At 35.3% G+C, this 19,367-nt stretch overlaps 1 long non-coding RNA gene across 1 annotated transcript; it reads right to left on the bottom strand.

Moving 5' to 3' along the window:
- Positions 1-16,237: 16,237 nt before the first annotated feature.
- On the bottom strand, positions 16,238-18,570 carry LOC139188132 (uncharacterized). The gene is made up of 4 exons (XR_011571338.1): positions 18,310-18,570; positions 17,996-18,133; positions 17,339-17,397; positions 16,238-16,431 (listed from the first exon to the last, which is right to left on the bottom strand). It is a non-coding gene; the product is annotated as an uncharacterized lncRNA (long non-coding RNA).
- Between the last annotated feature and the right edge of the window lie 797 nt (positions 18,571-19,367).

Here is a 19,367-nt window from a genome sequence, read left to right as displayed (position 1 = left end):
AATAAGCCTTAAGAAATGGCCCTCCCCTAATTGTGAGGGTGATGGGTCCTTTTATAGAATAAGGACTCCTCACTTATTACATATTTTCCCTCTTCCTTTATCACATAATTACATTTAAGTCCCTCGAGTATTTGTACGAGATCTAAATACGAGGCCCCAAATATGGTATAAACAGAAGTTGTCTTTCATCCAGATGTTGCCATCATTTTATGGTCTTACTACTGAAGATCCAAATTTACATATTAGCAACTTTGTCGAGATATGTGAAACTTTGAAGATCCATGGGGCAACTAACGATGCTATCAGATTGCGATTGTTTCCGTTTTCACTCAAGGACAAGGGAAAGTCTTGGTTTAACTCTCTGCCTGCTGATTCTATAACAACTTGGGATGAGTTGGCAAATCAATTCCTTCAAAGATTCTTTCCTCCTTCGAAGACTTCTAAGTTGCGGAATGAAATCATGACTTTTGCATAATTTGATTCTGAAGCTTTTTACGACAGTTGGGAGAGGTTCTGAGACTTATTGATGAAGTGTCCTCATCATGGCTTACCAGAATGGTTGCAGCTACAATCATTTTATCAAGGATTAACTCCTGAAAATAAGAGAATGATTGATGCCGCTAGTGGAGGAGCTTTAATGACAAAGACAGTTGCTGAGGCATCCGCACTTTTCAAGACATTAGCTACTCATTCTCAACAGTGGCGAGTGGAAAGAGGACCATCCAAAGATGTTGGAGTGCACGAGATTGATGTAATGTCTACCATGGCTACACAAATTTCTAACTTAAATAAAAAGTTTGATAATTTGATGACCGTTAAATTTGTGAAGTCTTTTGATGTGGTTTGTGACATATGTGCAGGTATACATGCAAGTATTGAGTGTCCGAACATTGGTTCTTTTCCGGAGTATATGCAAGAGCAAGCAAATTAAGTGAACGATTTTTCTCGTCAGTGGAATAACCCATATTCGAACACTTATAATCCAGGTTGGCGTTTTCATCCAAATCTTCAATGGAATAACAATTTGAATGTTATGAATCCTCCAGCTAGGCTGCCTCCTATGAATTTCCAGCCACAAGAAAATAAGACATCAGTGGAAGACTTGATAGCTCAACTTGCTACAAACACAAATAACTTCATTCAAGCAACTTAGACAACACTCCAAAATCAGCAAGCTTCAATTAGGAAGCTGGAAGTTCAAGTTGGTCAGATTGCTAGTGCGTTGAATGAAAGAGAGATTGGGAAATTTCCAAGTCAGCCGGAAGTGAATCCGAAAAACCAAAAGCACATTAAGGCTATTACATTAAAGAGTGGAAAGATCATAGAAACCGAGGGTGCAAAGGAAGAAAAGAAGACCAAAGAACCTGAGAATGATTCACTCACATTGCCAGATGAGGAGCTAGCATAAGAAAAGATTTATTCGCCACCTGTTCCATATCCTCAGCGTTTGCAAAGGGCTAAGAAAGACAAGAACTTTTTTGAAATTTTAGATTTATTTAAAATGGTACATTTTAACATTCCTTTACTTGATGCAGTGAAGCAAATTCCGAGTTATGCAAAATTCTTGAAGGACATATGCACCAACAAGAAAAGGTTTGTGGAACATAAAAAAGTGATGTTATCAGAAGAGTGCAGTGTCAATTTGCAGCAAAAGTTGCCCCCAAAGTTAAAAGATCTAGGGAGTTTTACTATTCCTTGTACAATTGGCAAATTTTCCCTTGAAAAAGCTTTGTTTGATTTAGGAGCCATTGTTAATTTGATGCCATTTACTATTTTTAAACAGCTTGGTCTTGGAGAAATAAAGTCAACTTTAGTATCTTTACAACTCGCTGATCATTCGATTACATATCCAAGAGGAATCATTGAAGATGTTCTAGTTCGAGTTGATCAATTTATTCTACCGGCTGATTTCTCAGTACTTGACATGGAGGATGATCGAGAAATTCCAATCATTTGGGCCGTCCATTTATGGCTACCGCTGGAACTCTTATCGACGTCCAAAAAGGTCTCCTCATTTTGAGAGTTCAAGGCAAGGGAGTGGTGTTCAAGATCTTTAAGGCTATTGGAAGAACTAATGAATCTAAAATATATAGAGCAACATCCGAATGATCATTTGAAGGCATGCTTGGTTCATTCTGAATTGAGCAGTGAAACGAATAAAGATGTAGTTGCTATTTCAGCAATGTTAGATTATGCCCATGTACACAATCAACATCGGAGACATTATTTTGAGGCTTTAGGATCAGCGCCAAAGAAAATTAAGCCATCTATTAAAGTTGCACCCAAGTTAGAGTTGACGCAATTGCCGAAAAAATTGAAGTACGCTTATTTAGGGGCTGTCGATACCTTACCCGTCATAATTGCTACAAGTTGAAGTCCATTTGAAGAGGAAAAATTACTTTGGTTACTGAGATAGTATAAAATGGCGCTGGGATGGACTATAGCAAATATAAAGGGAATCAGCCCAATGGTTTGCATGCATAGAATCTTTCTTGAAGAAAACAACAAGCCTACCATTAAGGCTCAAATGAGACTCAACCCGCTTATGAAGGAAGTTGTTCGTGAAGAAGTTCTCAATCTTTTGGACGTTAGGGTCATCTACCCAATATCCGATAGCGGATGGTTAAGTCCACTTCACATTGTTCTGAAGAAAGAAGGCACAACGGTGGTCAAAAGTGATACTAAAGAGTTACTGCCCATAAGGCAAAAAATGACACTTCCATTCATTGATCATATGCTGGAACAACTTGCTGGCCATGCGTTTTATTACTTTCTTGATGGATACTCGGGATATAATAAGATTGTTATTGCTCTCGAAGACCAAAAAAAGACCACTTTTACCTGCCTATTTGGTACTTTTGCATATAGAATGATGCCGTTCAGATTATGTAATGCACCGGCTACTTTTCAAAGGTGTATGATGAGTATATTTTCTGATATGGTGGAGCGTTTTATAGAAGTATTCATGGATGACTTCTCTGTTCTTGGGTCTTCATTTGATAATTGTCTTCACAATTTGGCGCTAGTACTGAAAAAATGCCAAGAGACTAATTTGGTGTTGAATTAGGAAAAATGCCACTTCATGGTGCAAGAAGGCGTAGTCTTGGAGCATAAAATTTCAGCAAAGGGTATTGAGGTTGATAGAGCAAAGGTTGAGTTGATTGTAAAGCTTCTACCACCAACTTCAGTGAAAGGAGTTCAAAGTTTCCTTGGTTTCTATCGAAGATTTATCAAGGATTTCTCAAATAGCCAAGCCTTTTAGTGATCTTCTCAAAAAGATGTTGTGTTTGAGTTCGATTCTGAATACTTGTCAGCTTTTAACACTTTGAAGACTCTGCTCACTTCAGCCCCTATTATGATAGCACCCGATTGGAGCCTTCTATTTGAACTGATGTGTGATGCAAGCGATTATGCCATATGAGCTGTTTTGGGGTAGCGGAAGGACAAACTTCCGTATGTTATTTACTATGCAAGCCGCACCTTAAACGATGCGCAACTCAATTATTCCACCACAGAGAAGGAAATGCGTGTTGTAGTATTTGCACTTGATAAATTCCGGTCCTATCTTATTTGTTCGAAGGTTATTGTATACACAGACCATGCAGCCTTGAGGTACTTGATGTCTAAAAAGATGCAAAATCGAGGCTGATCAGATGGGTTCTTCTTCTTCTTCAAGAGTTTGATCTCGAGATTAAAGACAAAAAAAGGGTTCAAAAATATGGTGGCAGACCACTTGTCAAGTCTTATTCAAGATGGTAAGGAAGAATCAACTATACCACCCAATGAAACTTTTCCAGATGAACACTTGTTTGCTGCCCAAAATGGAAAAGTCTTATGGTTTGCTGATTTTGTAAATTACTTGGCTAGTGGTGTGGTTCCAAAAGATTTGAGTTTTCAACAAAAGAAGAAATTTCTCTCCATGGTCAAGCACTATTTCTGGGATGATTTGTACTTGTATAAACATTATCCAGATTAAGTAATTTGTAGATGTGTTGTCGAAGATGAGCAAATCAGCATTCTCAATCATTGTCACTCTCTTACTTGTGGGGGACATTTCGATGCTTAAAAAACAGCAGCAAAGGTTCTCTAATCCGGGTTCTTTTGGCCCTATTTATTCAAGATTCACATGTTTTTGTTACCTCTTGTGATCGTTGTCAAAGGATCGGAAATATTTCTCGTAGAAATCAGATGCCTCTTAATAATATTCTAGAAGTTGAACTCTTCGATGTGTGGGGAATTGATTTTATGGGGCCATTTCCTTATTCTTTCTTGAACAAGTATATATTGGTAGCAGTTGATTATGTGTCGAAATGGGTGGAAGTTGTAGCCGTTCCTACTAATGATGCCCGGGTTGTTCTCCGATTTCTGAAGGCTAATATATTTACACGATTTGGGACCCCTTGTGCAATTATTAGTGATAGAGGAACTCACTTTTGTAACAAGCAATTTGAAGCTCTCTTGGCAAAGTATAGAATCACGCATAAGGTTGCTACACCTTATCACCCTCAAATAAGCAGACAAATGGAAATTTCAAATCGAGGAAATCAAGAAGATTCTAGAGAAGACTGTGAGTGCTTCGAGAAAAGATTGGTCGAAGAAGTTAGACGATGCTTTATGAGCATATTGCACTGCTTTCAAAACTCCAATTACCATGTCTCCATATCGGCTTGTTTTTGGTAAAGCATGTCACTTACCGGTTGAGCTGGAACACAAGGCTTTCTGGGCAATCAAGACACTAAATTTTGACATGGAAGCGCTGCAGAGAAATTGTTACAACTTAATCAGATGGAAGAATTCTGGAACAATGCATATGAAAATGCCAAGATCTATAAAGAAAGAACTAAGAAGTGGCATGATCAGAACATTCTGTGAAAAGAATTTCATGTCTGACAGAAGGTGTTACTGTACAATTCCAGATTAAAGTTGTTTCCTGGAAAGCTTTGTTCTCGGTGGTATGGTCTTTTCATGGTAGTGCAAATTTATCCATATGGCACGGTGGAAATTCAGAATTTGGAGTCAATAAGCATATTCAAGGTTAATGGTCAAAGATTGAAGCCGTATGTGGAAACAAATTTTGATACCATGAAGACGGTGACCTCGCTTCGAGATTCAGCATAAACAACATATAGTCCGGCTGAAGACTATAAATTTAGTGCTCCATAGGAGGCAACCCATGCTTTTATCATCCTTTTTATTTGTTTTATTTAATTCAGTTTTGATATTTGTTTCCTACCTTCTTTGTTCTACTACTTGCTGACAGATTTATGTTGGTGTAGGGACATCTAGCGGCCACATAACAATGATTAAGACCATGAATGTTTAAGTTTGGGGGTGGCTACTGCATTGAACACCATGGCTTCCATGTGAAGCATAAACTAAGGGAGTTTCTCTGTCCAAGTGATATTACTCATTCATCTTCCCTTTCTTCTTTTTAAGTACCTTATTTCTAGACATTGAGGACTATGTCTCATCCAAGTTTGGGGGTATGAGTGAGATTTTTAAGCTCTGGTTGAAGAAAATTTGATTAGTGTGAGTGTTTCATTTGAAATAAGCATGTTGCTTTTAACTGGCTGGATCCTCCCTTTTTAATTATTTACTTTTAGTTAGTATTTTGGTTAGAAAAAAAAATTATAAAAAATCAGAAACTTTGAAAAATCCAAAAAGATTTTTGTTTTTATTTCTTGTTTTCAGTGAGATTTTTGTTAGTTTCCTGACCTAATGATGAAATTGAATTCAATTCGAACCATGGTTATTGAGAAAGTCGTAAGCATGTTTTAAGTGAATCTCTTTATTCTTTTGTTAGCTTTGTACAAGTTTGATCATCCTTAGAAAACTGAATGCACATAGCCTTGTTGATGTGAAACTAAAGCATGGTTTAACACTTCATATGTGAATATAGTGACTTAATGTAATCCTTGTGAGCTTTTGAACCTATTCTATGGTTGAACTATCATGCATCAATCACATTTATTTTCGTGTGTATGATCTCATTCTTACATGTATCTCTAGAACTTGCTTTATACCTCTCGAATCATTCATCAATTCATGTAATAACTTGCAAGTGATATAGGCTATTTTTGGATCGTTTGAGCCTTTCATGCCTACCTTATATGCTATGTTTATCCTTAGTAGCCCGTTGAGCCTTTAACTAAACCATTTCTTTGTTAACCACATCTCCCTATCATGCTCCGATATTGGAGTTGAGCCCATATACATATACCAATCCCTTGTTGTTTTAAGAAAGTATTACATAGGTTATGTTTTTGGGAGTTTCATTTATCTAGAAAAATGGATGGAGCAAGTGTATTACAATGAAATGTGAATTTGAAGGGAATGTAACTTTGTAGATTTGAGCATGATTAAAAAAAAAAGGGTTAAAAATCTACAGGCTGTTGTCATTAAGTTGTATGAGCTTCATTCATTTCATTCAAAAGAAAGAAATTTTTTTTTGGAGAGTGTTGATACGTTGAAGATGTGTCTGCAGAAGCTTACTTTTATTCCTAAATTTCAATGCTATCATAAGTAAAGTTTGAGAATGTAGTTGTATATTTTAGAGGAATAGTCTTTGGATGCAAAATATAAATTTCCATTTGAAGTTGAGATGGGGAGAAGCAAGTGCTACGGGTTATGTTGTTTGCTTTCAATTTGAGTGGGTGTGATATTGGTGTTGGAAAACTACTAATGTGTACTTTCTCAAAAATTTTGGTTTCCATATCCTTTCTTTCATTAGCCTATCACCCTTACCCCCATTACAACCCAACTAAAGTCCTATAGATTCAAGTAATTACATGATATTAATAGCGAGGTAGGTTGACAAGCAAGCATAAGGCAGCATGTTTGATTAAGATCACTTGAGTGAAACACATTACCCAGAAATATGAGTGAATGAGTGTATGCTCGGTAAGGATGTTACTTGTTTGCATATGATGAATTTAAGAAGCTTATAATTGCATTGGCATGGTTATCGCACGCACTACACTTCAATGATGATTGAAAGGTTTTTGCTAAGAATTGGAATGTGGTTGATTCACTTGCTTTGTGCTTACTACGGACTTGATTATGATGTATCTTGAAAAAGAAAAAACAAATTCGATGAGGGTCAGAGATTTACATGTAAGTTCATGAAGAATTACATAGACTGGTTCAAATAGTTCCAAAACAACGGAACACCCTCTTAACTTGTTTGAGGCGTTCACTTACAATCCGACAGATATGGTATACCTGTCTAAGTGATTATTGGATCAGTCATGGATGAATTATGCCCTTGCGTGTTAAACTATGAAGTCTTATTCTGAATTGCTAGAGTTACAATTTATGTTGTTAACATGAATCTCACTAAGACTCTGAAAGAGCTTGAGAAAACTGCGTCACACCTAAAGATGAAATTTGAGATGAAGGATCTTGGGAAAACTCATTTTTGCCTTGACCTGAAGATGAAGCATTGTTCTGATGGTATTTTGGTCTACCAGTCAAACTACACCCCTAAGGTGTTACCTTTGAGTACACCTTTGATCGTCCATACGTTATATGCAAATGAGACCCTTGAAGAGGTTATGGAATATGAAATTCCATATCTAAGTTCAACTTTGCGCTTCGTTGTACTTAGCTCATTGTATTAGACATGACATCTCATTCGTTGTTGATCTATTGGTAAAGATGCAACACCACGCCTACACGCAACCATTGAATTGGTATTAAAGACGTACTCTAAAGGTACTATGAATTTGGGCAAATCCCAACGCATCTAGAGCGAATCCAACCACCCTGATCCTTGGAATGATGCTTGCCTTATTGTTATGCTGACGCATGTTACTTATCAAACCCGCACAAGGCAAAATCCCCAAATGGTTATTGTGGATGCAAATTTCTTCCTCCTTGATCTTAGACAAAATTGCACCTACAAAACAATTAACACTTTAGGGTCAAGGCCAAGGGCCTCATGCACCCACGATGAAGGGGCTTTGGCTGAAGAAACTCCGATGCCAAATTTAGAATTTAGAGAGAAAAGTGTTTAAAGAGTTTTTGGAGTTTTGCAAGAGTGTGGACTTCGCTTTTTAGAGAAAATGGGGTTCAATATATAGAGCATGGTCGGCCCTCTTGGGAGAGAGAGTGGCCGGCCTTTTGGGTAATTTTTTAGTGTAATGGGTGATTTATTTGGCAATTAATGGATTAATTAGGTAGTTAATCCATTAATTGGCCAATTAACTCAATTTATAAGGGATGTTTTGAAGGTTATGGAATAATTACCTTGTAGGGAATATAAGATGAGGATGGATAAAATAATTTTGAATTTATTACCTTTTTGGGCACTTTTGACTTGATTAAGGGATGATTGTCCGCTGCTCGCGCGTAGGAAATCTGATGTGCCTCAAGGGTAATTTTGTCATTTTACCCAAAAATCCATGTGTCGTCTTGTGATTATTTTTGGCTCCACAGTTATGTCTTTACCGTTAGAAATATTGCAAAATCTTGGACGTCCACGATATGACCTTAGTTGCGAAATCTTCGAATTGTTTCGAGGCTCACCTCACTTCACTACGCCATAAGTGAGACATAGTTAGGAGTTCTTGTTGAGCATATTCAAAGTACTTGTTGTTTTCATCTATCATTGAGTCCCGACGACTATCCGTGAAGAATATGTCGCATGTATCCACCCGAGCAAGACATGATACATCAACGATGTCAACACCAAGACATATTACGTCTACATCACAACAGCAAAACATCAGGAGATTGAAGTCATGCAAGCCGATCCTAGACAATCTTGCCGACCTCTACACGACGTCACTATCGAAGTTTACCTTCCAGAAGCTTGTCTGAGGAATTGGTATGCCTAACTATCATATGCAATGCTTGTAGTTCTCATTTAGAAGTTCTGTCAAACTCAGGGGGAGAGTATCCAGAAGTATACTCACTTGATCATAATGTACTCTTTTTCCCTACGATTAGGAGCATTTTTTCCACTAGGTTTTTGCTACCTAACTAGTTTTTGATGAGGCAACCATCCTGAGCTGATTGTACCCTTGTGAGCTCTTCTACTTGCGTCCAAAAGACGTATAGTTTTGACTTAATGCAACTTCTCACTTTTCTCCTTAGTCTATGGGTTTTTCTCCCACCTTGGGTTTTACCATAGCGAGGTTTTGTGAGTTTTACCTTTTTATGCATTCTTTCGTTAATTTGAGACTTGCATTCGCTCATTGTGCCAACGACTTCATCAACTATACTTACTTCATCACTGAATACCTGATGCGCCATTTACTTGAATATTTACACACTCAAGGGGGGAGTGTTGTAGTCTTATTAGATTAGGAATGTGATTGTGTAAATCCTAGTAGATCTAGGAATATCTCTAATATTCCTATTAGGAGTTAACCTTCCCTACTATTATAAATAAAGGCATAATGGGATGGAATAGAACATACCTCACAATTACACATCTCTCTGTTCTCTCTACTATTGCTGCACTCATCTCTCTAAGACCTCCATAATTGTTCAGTAAATTATGCCTACAACGGAAATAACATATATTACAATTCTATATCTACGAAAATATCGACTTAACATATTCAGTTACCTATACAAGAGATACAAAACAATTATAAGTATGAAAATATCGACTTAACATATTCAGTTACCTATACAAGAGATACGAAACAATTATAAGTATGAAAATATCACCATCTACCTTCAATAAAGATATCAAAACAATTATATACTAAGCCAAAGATAGATAAGCACTTGACAAATTTCAAGACAAATTTCAGTACAAATTATTACCTGTAATTAAGGTAATCACCATGATAAATTTCAGTACAAATTATTCTTCCATATAAGGTAGAATAGCACGAACAAAAAGGGGGAAAAAATAGTTAAAGAAGAACTTAACATGAAAGTGCCTATCAACTATAAAGCTTTCACTACAAGAAAACATGACTTAGATGACGGAATTCTATTCATCATATAAACATTTTAAATTCCTCATACATATTGTGCGGGAAAAGTTACTGTCCAATAAATTTCAATAAGATGACGAAAATATAGCATTCGTCGCATAATATAAGCTAAGACCACATATGTAGATGTGACGACAGCAATGCCTCACTTGTTTACTAAAGGCAGTAAAAGAAATAAAAAGTATTTATCAAAAACCTCCTAATCGTTAAAGTAATTTGTTCTGCTCTCACCCCACCCCATCACTCTCATCCAACATCGCGTTCAGCTCTCCCATTGATTTCAACGACCGCCTCCTGATGGGCTGCCACGACGGCTGTTTGAAGAGGAAAAAAAAAGTGCAAATCATAACATATTCCCTTTTAAACTTAAGGGCAAGCTGGGAATGAAGATTTAAATTATTTATTTGTATCACACAAAAAATGAAGTTTATCCTGGATGGTATATTAGTCAAAGGAGCTTAAATAAAACGTTTTTTTTGTTTTTGTTTTGTTGGGGGGGGGGGGGGTTTTGTTTACCTAAAACTTGCTTAAGGAATTGAGTTTAAATCTGGCAATTTGATATGGGCCCCTGCCGGTGCCAGCAATCCAAGGGGAAAAAATTGTGCAGGCTGGTCTTCCAACCTTGTGCATCTGTGCCATAATTCACATGAAAAGACTTGCGTGCCTCATTCAAACAATGACCGGGCAATCATTCCATAAGATTCTTTCCACGTATGGACTTGATAGTTAATATGCAATTGATAGTTATTGACGCAACTAATGAGATTTTAACATGCACTTAATAGTTAATGACGCAACTAATGAGGTTTTAATATTCACTTGAATTGTTTTGAGAACTTGACTTTCGCATAAGATACTTTCCAACGTATATATCTTTGACTCAGACTTTTAGTACCCACGTGTGACTTGTGAGAGTAATATATGTTCATAAAATATGACTAGTAATAAGTAATAAGTTCTAATTTTTCAAACGTATATATTTTTGACTCAGACTTCTAGTACCCACGTGTGACTTGTGAGAGTAATATATGTTTATAAAATATTAAGGGGTGATATCCTCTAAATAAACAATATAATGTTTTGTATTATCATCAGAATATCAATTTAAACCATATTTTGTAAACCATGTTACGCGAATGTTGATAATTGTATTATTAATTAAGTGATTGATTAACGAGCTTATTTATAATGGTGTCACATCATGTGATCTAAATATATGATCTTTCTAACATTTTTCTTCATATATTTAAATATAATTTTACTTTATTCAGCTATATAAATTAACAGTGTTACCATATAAATACGAGAGAGAGAGTGATTAAAAATATCCTCCATACAGCCAAATGTTGTTGAAGTATTACAAAAATAGTCAAGACAGAAAATGTCACTCGTCACATTTCTCACGAAACCGTCCTAAGTCTCTAATTATTGTTTGCTTCACAAGATAATGTCGCCACATCGCCAGTTTCCCATTGTCAACCCATATCCAGCTTGACGTCCGTAAAGTAATCACGCGGTACAAATTCTCCAGGCCCAAGTTTTTGAAAATTGTTATTTTGGTTCTAATCCTTAATCAACTTAATTGTTGGATTGAAATTTTGTTTATTTAAATATTTTGATCAAGGTCCTTAACATTATTTAAAAGATTTAACTCATGCATTTATATATTTAATTTCTCACAAATTATGAAATTTAAACTAATACTAATATTTTTAAAATATAATAAATACTTAAAAATAAATATTAGAGTAATATTGTTCTTCACAAACTTATAGCAAGAAAATAATGCACCCACATAATTATTAACAAATTTTAAAAAATAACTACTAATATAGTTTAAAACATAAAATAAATACATATAATTAGCATGGGTACATTTAGCAAAATTAAAAATGTGTACAAATAATTTTTTTTTTAAAATGACGTTTATTAAAACCTAATGATCTTGATCAAAAATTGAAAAGAAGTAAGATTTTAATCAATGAAGTAGCAAAAAGAGGGATGAAAACCTCATTTCTCATTTTCAAAAGCATAGGTGGGCAGAGATGCCCACTACCACAATATAGGCTATCACCGGCGGACCAAAAACCAACAAGAAACCCGATTTCTGTCGGAAATTTGGCAAAAATCCGACATAAAACACTGCAATGTCGGATTAGAATAGCGACGCCATTGCTACCATCACTAAAGGGCTTCAGTGTCGGTTTGTTCGCTTAATCCACCACTAAGCAGCGTCGGTTTAAAGCGACGCTGATTTTAACGTCGGTTTAAAGCGACGTTAGATAACAATTAAATAAATAAAATATGCAAACTAGTGACGGTTTAAAGCGACACTACCTTTGATAAAAATAATAAAAAAATCGAAATATGTTTCTGTATTCATTCTCAAATAATTATAACCCAAAAAAATTATATAATCGAAATAATAAATTCCAATTATAGGCCAAAACAAACAATAATAAAAATAATTCAAAAGAAAAATAGTGCCATAATCTACAAATGTTTTACATCTAACATTCCATATAATTTACAAAAACTCATCCACCACATTTATTTAAAATTCGATACAATTCTTCAAAATGGACAATTCATTCAAATTCTTGCCACTCTTGCAAAAGATCTTGTGCCGGTAGTATGGTTCATTGTTTTAAATTGCCGATTAATCTTACATTTTTCAGCAACCTCCTGAACAAAAACAGAAATTTATTAGACAAATTTAAAGTCATAACGAAAGAAACATGTAACGATTACCTTTGCTTTTTCTCCATCCCAGTATTCCACCAACTCAGCCCACTCTGTAGGATTCACTTCAGGAGGAGGGTGGATGCGCATCTCTGCTGAGATATACCTTATTAATACAAAAAAAACAACAACTAAAAAACAGGAAACAAATGTAAAATTTCAATTTAAGAATAATATAAGTTTAAACACTAAACAAAAACTGAAATTAATAATAAGTAAAAAAAGAACCAGCTTCGAACACCTCCTCTTCCAAATGAAGTTCCTCAGAACATTGATCTTCACTAGAATTATCCATAGCAAAAGTTAGTGGAAGGAGAAGGGGTATGGCTGAAATGGAGGAAAGAGTTAGGCTGAAATGGGAGAAGGAGAGGGAGTAAACCAGAGGAGAAAAATAAGAGAGATGGAAGCGCACAAGTCCTGGGAAAGACGAGGCTTAAATACTGATAAACATAGCGTCGGTTAATACTGACAGTAGCTACAAGTTGTGTTGAACTATGAAAACCTTACGTCGGTCAAAACCGACGCAATGTCTGACAAATTGATAAAAAATGACTTTGCGTTGAAATATGATGACTTTGCGTCGGTTCAAACCGACACTAGTTCTGACTACACGCAGCCTGACACACTTTTGACTGAAGGGTCTGACATATTTTTGACTGACAGGGTTGTGTCGGATAAAACCGACGTTAGCTTGATAGATTTGTGTAGCGTCGAAATAAGTAATCTTTGTGTCGAAATAATGAGAGTTTGCGTCGGTTAAAACCGACGCCAACTCTGACACAGTCTGCAAGAGCTCGTCCAACCCATTTCCCCGTGCAAAACAAACCGGGAAAATTCCTGCCCAAATTTAAACCAAAGTTAAAATATAATCAGTTATTTTATCTTATATAATATTTTAATAAATAAAATATAACTTATATATAATTCTTAATAAAAAAACAGAAATATAATTTTATGATAAGATATTTACATACACGAATTGAAACATCGTCTAATTAATATATAAAATAATTAATATATTTATTCCCTATCATCATCTGTTAGCTCGTCGTCGGCATTGGCGTGATTAACGAACTCGGTAGGCAACGGTAGTGATTCAAGAAAAAGAGTCTCTTCCACGCCAACCCTTGTATGGAAATTTTCATTATCAAGAATTGGATCATCCAAGTTAGGTATGGCATAATAACTATAAACATGTTATAGTTAAAGTTTTTCATTATCAAGAATTCGATCATCTGTAATAAGTATGAAAATAAAAATTGACAGAATAACTATAAACATGTTATAATTAAAATGAAAAAAAATAAATAAATAATGTGATTGTTAAAATGCATTTGTCGTTTAAGTACTACATCTACACTCGAAAATAAGAGTCTAATAAAAGAAAATTCATACACTACTAATCTATTACAAATATTTTAAATTGAAGATTGAGTTCATTCAATGTATTCATATAAGGTCAAGGAGTGTAGTTGTAAAAAATCATCCAAATCGGAGTTAAAATAACCGTTAAATCGTGATTTTTCGTTTATAACTGTCGAAAAGCTTTGTCCCGTTACTTGATCTCTGAATGTTTGTTTTTTGTGATTTTTTGTTGATGTGATCTCGAAGCATATGCAAACAAGTTTGACGGTTGGGATCGTTGAAATTTGTTTCAAAGAATTTGTATCCCATCAAAACAATAGATTGACTAACACTTAGAGTTTATTTATACTTTCATTAAGTATAACATAAGATTTTGTGGTATCCACTTGTGTAAATATTTTAAATTGAAGATCGAATTCATTCATTATATTCATATAGGGTCAAGGAGTGTACCTGTAAAAAATCATCAAAATCGGAGTTAAAATAACCGTTAAATCGTGATTTTTCGTTTATAACCGTCGAAAAGCTTTGTCCCGTTACTTGATCTCTGAATGTTTGTTTTTTGTGATTTTTTGCTGATGTGATCTCGAAGCATATACAAACAAGTTTGACGGTTGGGATCGTTGAAATTTGTTTCGGAGAATTCGTATCCCATCAAAATAATAGATTAACTAACACTTAAAGTTTATTTATACTTTCATTAAGTATAACATAAGATTTTGTGGTATCCACTTGTGTAAATATTTTAAATTGAAGATCGAATACATTCATTGTATTCATATAGGGTCAAGGAGTGTAGCTGTAAAAAATCATCAAAATCGGAGTTAAAATAACCGTTAAATCGTGATTTTTCGTTTATAACCGTAAAAAAGCTTTGTCCCGTTACTTGATCTCTAAATGTTTGTTTTTTGTGATTTTTTGCTGATGTGATCTTGAAGCATATACAAACAAGTTTGACGGTTGGGATCATTGAAATTTGTTTCGGAGAATTCGTATCCCATCAAAACAATAGATTGACTAACATTTAAAGTTTATTTATATTTTCATTAAGTATAACATAAGATTTTGTGGTATCCACTTGTGTAAATATTTTAAATTGAAGATCGAATTCATTCATTGTATTCATATAGGGTCAAGGAGTGTACCTGTAAAAAATCATCAAAATCGGAGTTAAAATAACCGTTAAATCATGATTTTTCGTTTATAACCGTCGAAAAGCTTTGTCCCGTTACTTGATCTCTGAATGTTTGTTTTTTGTGAATTTTTGCTGATGTGATCTCAAAGCATATACAAACAAGTTTGACGGTTGGGATCGTTGAAATTTGTTTCGGAGAATTCGTATCCCATCAAAATAATAGATTGACTAACACTTAAAGTTTATTTATACTTTCATTAAGTATAACATAATATTTTGTGGTATCCACTTGTGTAAATATTTTAAATTGAAGATCGAATTCATTCATTGTATTCATATAGGGTCAAGGAGTGTAGCTGTAAAAAATCATTAAAATCGGAGTTAAAATAACCGTTAAATCGTGATGTTTTGTTTATAACCGTCAAATCGTTTTGTCCCGTTACTTGATCTCTAAATGTTTGTTTTTTGTGATTTTTTGCTGATGTGATCTCGAAGCATATACAAACAAGTTTGACGGTTGGGATCGTTGAAATTTGTTTCGGAGAATTCGTATCCCATTAAAACAATAGATTGACTAACACTTGGAGTTTATTTATACTTTCATTAAGTATAACATAAGATTTTGTGGTATCCACTTGTGTAAATATTTTAAATTGAAGATCGAATTCATTCATTGTATTCATATAGTGTCAAGGAGTGTAGCTGAAAAAATCATCAAAATCGGAGTTAAAATAACCGTTAAATCGTGATTTTTCGTTTATAACCGTCGAAAAGCTTTGTCCCGTTACTTGATCTCTGAATGTTTGTTTTTTGTGATTTTTTGCTGATGTGATCTCGAAGCATATACAAACAAGTTTGACGGTTGGGATCGTTGAAATTTGTTTCGGAGAATTCGTATCCCATCAAAACAATAGATTGACTAACACTTAAAGTTTATTTATATTTTCATTAAGTATAACATAAGATTTTGTGGTATCCACTCGTGTAAATATTTTAAATTGAAGATCAAATTCATTCATTGTATTGATATAAGGTCAAGGAGTGTAGCTGACACACCCCATCCCGAAGGAGGGCGTGCTGGCCGTCACGTGAGTGTGACGTAACCATTTACACAGTTCGGAAGCTAAAAAAATACAATTACAATGATGAAACACCCGAGGGGGAGTCCTACTTTTGTGACTTCTGTCAGAACACCGCTGGATTCCTCGTAGCCACCAAATCTCTGCTAACTAGAACCTGGAGGGGCGCAAAACAAAATTGAGTGGGTCAGTACAACAAAGTTTTTCGAAAACATTTCCTTTAAAACATTTCTAGCCCCTCGCTATAAAACCCGTATACTTTCCTAGAAAATAACATAATAATATATAAACATATATATATATATATATCATCAAAAGCTCAAATTATAATCCTTCAACGCTTTTCAGAAAGAATATGCCATGCCAAGCCATATGCCAAAACATAATGTGAATGCATCAATATAATTAAGGTGAAATAATAAATCAACCGGAGACCCTACAGTGGTCCTGTACGGTTGATTCTATAGCTCAATATCCCATCCAGCCGGAGTCACCAACTGTGACCTGTACGGCCCTGCTGGAGTCACCAACTGTGACCTGTACGACACTACACTGCACATAAGTCGGAACTACCTATAGTAGTCTGTACGACTAAGATGGTGAAATAATACGCTCTAGTGCTTCTCTCATTAATCATCTGTGCACATAATCTAAGGTCACCTACCAGTCGGAACCCCTCTAATGGTCTGTACGACTGTCATGTCAGAACCACCTCTAGTGGTCTCTACGACTAGCATGTTGGAACCACCTCTAGTGGTCTCTACGACTAGCATCTACTTGGATCCAAGGTGAGCGTGTGATGCAGGGTGAATAACATAAGCACTAACACCAGGGATGCAGGTTACGAGCTATTAACATAATTCACATCATCATTCATTCATATAAACCATATAAACTCACATGTGCATCCACAACACCAATTCACATATATATATGCATCAATATCAATTCATATAATTTATAATATGCATCATGGCAATTGAAAACATACTTTCATATAAATTCAATTTCTGGGACAATTAATAGCATATAGGTAATACGAAAAACAAAAACTGCCCACTCACCTGGAGTTCGCCCAACAACTCCCTAGCACCACACATCAAGGCGTCGTGACGATCAGCGCCTAGAACGATAATCAAATCCAACCTCAGAATTCATATCGATAGAATATATAACTTATACAAGACACGTCACTACGTAGTTCGATCCGGAAGATCTGCAACTCAGATTTCAAATCCATAACTTCCAGAGGTCCACAATATACCTCTAGGACATCATCCTAAAATTTCGTTACCATCCAACGGTCGGATCTCCGTCAATTTCCAAAACCAAGTGACGGTTAACATTCTACATTATGAACTTACAACTCTAATTTTGAAAGATCCGTAGGTTCCTATAATCCTCAAATATTAAGTATTACAACGTGTCAAAGTTTGGTGACGATCCAACGGTCGGATCATCAATTCACATTTTTACCTAACCACGAATCGTAACAAACTTAGGTTCAATTACTCAATTTACGTCCAACAATTATCAAAACTGAACCTAGAACCTTAAACACATGCTAAGAATGACATTGGCGGGCCATTGGCCACGCGCCGCCGCATGGGCCGCTGCGGGTGGCGGTCGGCCGCCCCGGCTCGCCGAAAAATCCAACTATTTTAAAAAATTCTCAAAAAATACAGAATCTAAGATCTCAATGAGTAGAGAAACTTTCATACCTGTGGCCAAGGCCAATTTGGCCTGGAAACACTTCAAATTCATCAAATTCCGTGCGGACCCTAGAATTGGGTGAGTTCCAATTCGACCTTCAAATCAACTCCACCGTCCAAATCAAAGCTTGGGCTTTGTTCTAGGTCCTAAGGGAATACTAATGGTGTTAGTAATTGAAAGAAAACATTTCAAGATTTGAAGAATTTGGACAAGAAGGTCGCAGCACCCGTGTGGGTGTTCTTCGCGACATCACCACAAAATTTCATGATTTTTTGGGTGAAACATGAAGAGGGAAGGCCTAGGTGTTGATTGGAAGTGGTACCTTGATCCAATTTGTGAGAAATCCCTTGAAAATCGCCGGAAATTGGGTGTGGGTGTCGCGGGTAAACGGGTTGGGGGAAAACCCGTTTTCTGATCTTCTCTCCTCCGTTTCTCGCCCTCTCTCCTTTCCTCCTTTCCTCTGTTCCGATTGGTCGGCTTCTCCCTCTCTCAATCCCTCCTGATGCCTTCTTCTCTCTTGTCCCGATTGGGCATTTCTGCCCAATCTCCTTCCTCTGTTTCTTCCTCTCACGCACACACACACAAAAACCTTCTTTCACTTATATTTATTTATTTTTGTTTTCCTTACATCCAAGCCATCTATTTAATTCTTCATTAAATCTGGGCCATCCAAATTTTAATAATAAAATTTATAAAATGCCCAAACTTCAACTTTAAAATCTTTTTCTTTATAACTCCAAATAACGAACGTCAGCAACCACACGTTCGTAGCGACGAGTACTACGAGGATATGTCAAGAAAACAAATCTTAGAAAGCACGACACAACGATTAACCTCGAATAATGCGCGTACCTCAAAGGGCATTTTTGTAAAATCCTTTATTAAAACTTTAAAAATTCTTAAAATTAGGGACGGACTGTCACAGTAGCTGTAAAAAATCATCAAAATCGAAGTTAAAATAATCGTTAAATTGTGATTTTTCGTTTATAACTGTCGAAATTTGTTTCATAGAATTCGTATCCAATCAAGTTCAATGGTGTGTGTGTGTATATATATATATATTAAGTAGATTTAAATTTATTTATTTTGTATGTATAACACTTAAGAAATTGAATCGTATGTATATTTAAGCCAATCCAATGATCACCAATTTTTTAAAATTTAATTTAATATATATATATATAATTATTATAGTTTTTAGGGATATAAAATTTAATTTAATATTTATATAATTTAATATATATATATATATACATATATAATTTATGTTGCTTAAAAGCGACACCAGTATTTAAAAAATACTTTATGTGGCTTAAAAGCGACACTAGTAATTAAAAATTATTAAAATGTATGTTTACGTCAGTTTAAAAACGACACCAG

Source organism: Malus domestica, chromosome 09 (genome assembly GCF_042453785.1).
Source record: "Malus domestica chromosome 09, GDT2T_hap1".
Lineage (NCBI taxonomy): Eukaryota > Viridiplantae > Streptophyta > Magnoliopsida > Rosales > Rosaceae > Malus > Malus domestica.
Note: the sequence above shows the minus strand (reverse complement) of the source record. Positions and strands in the feature narration are given on the sequence as shown.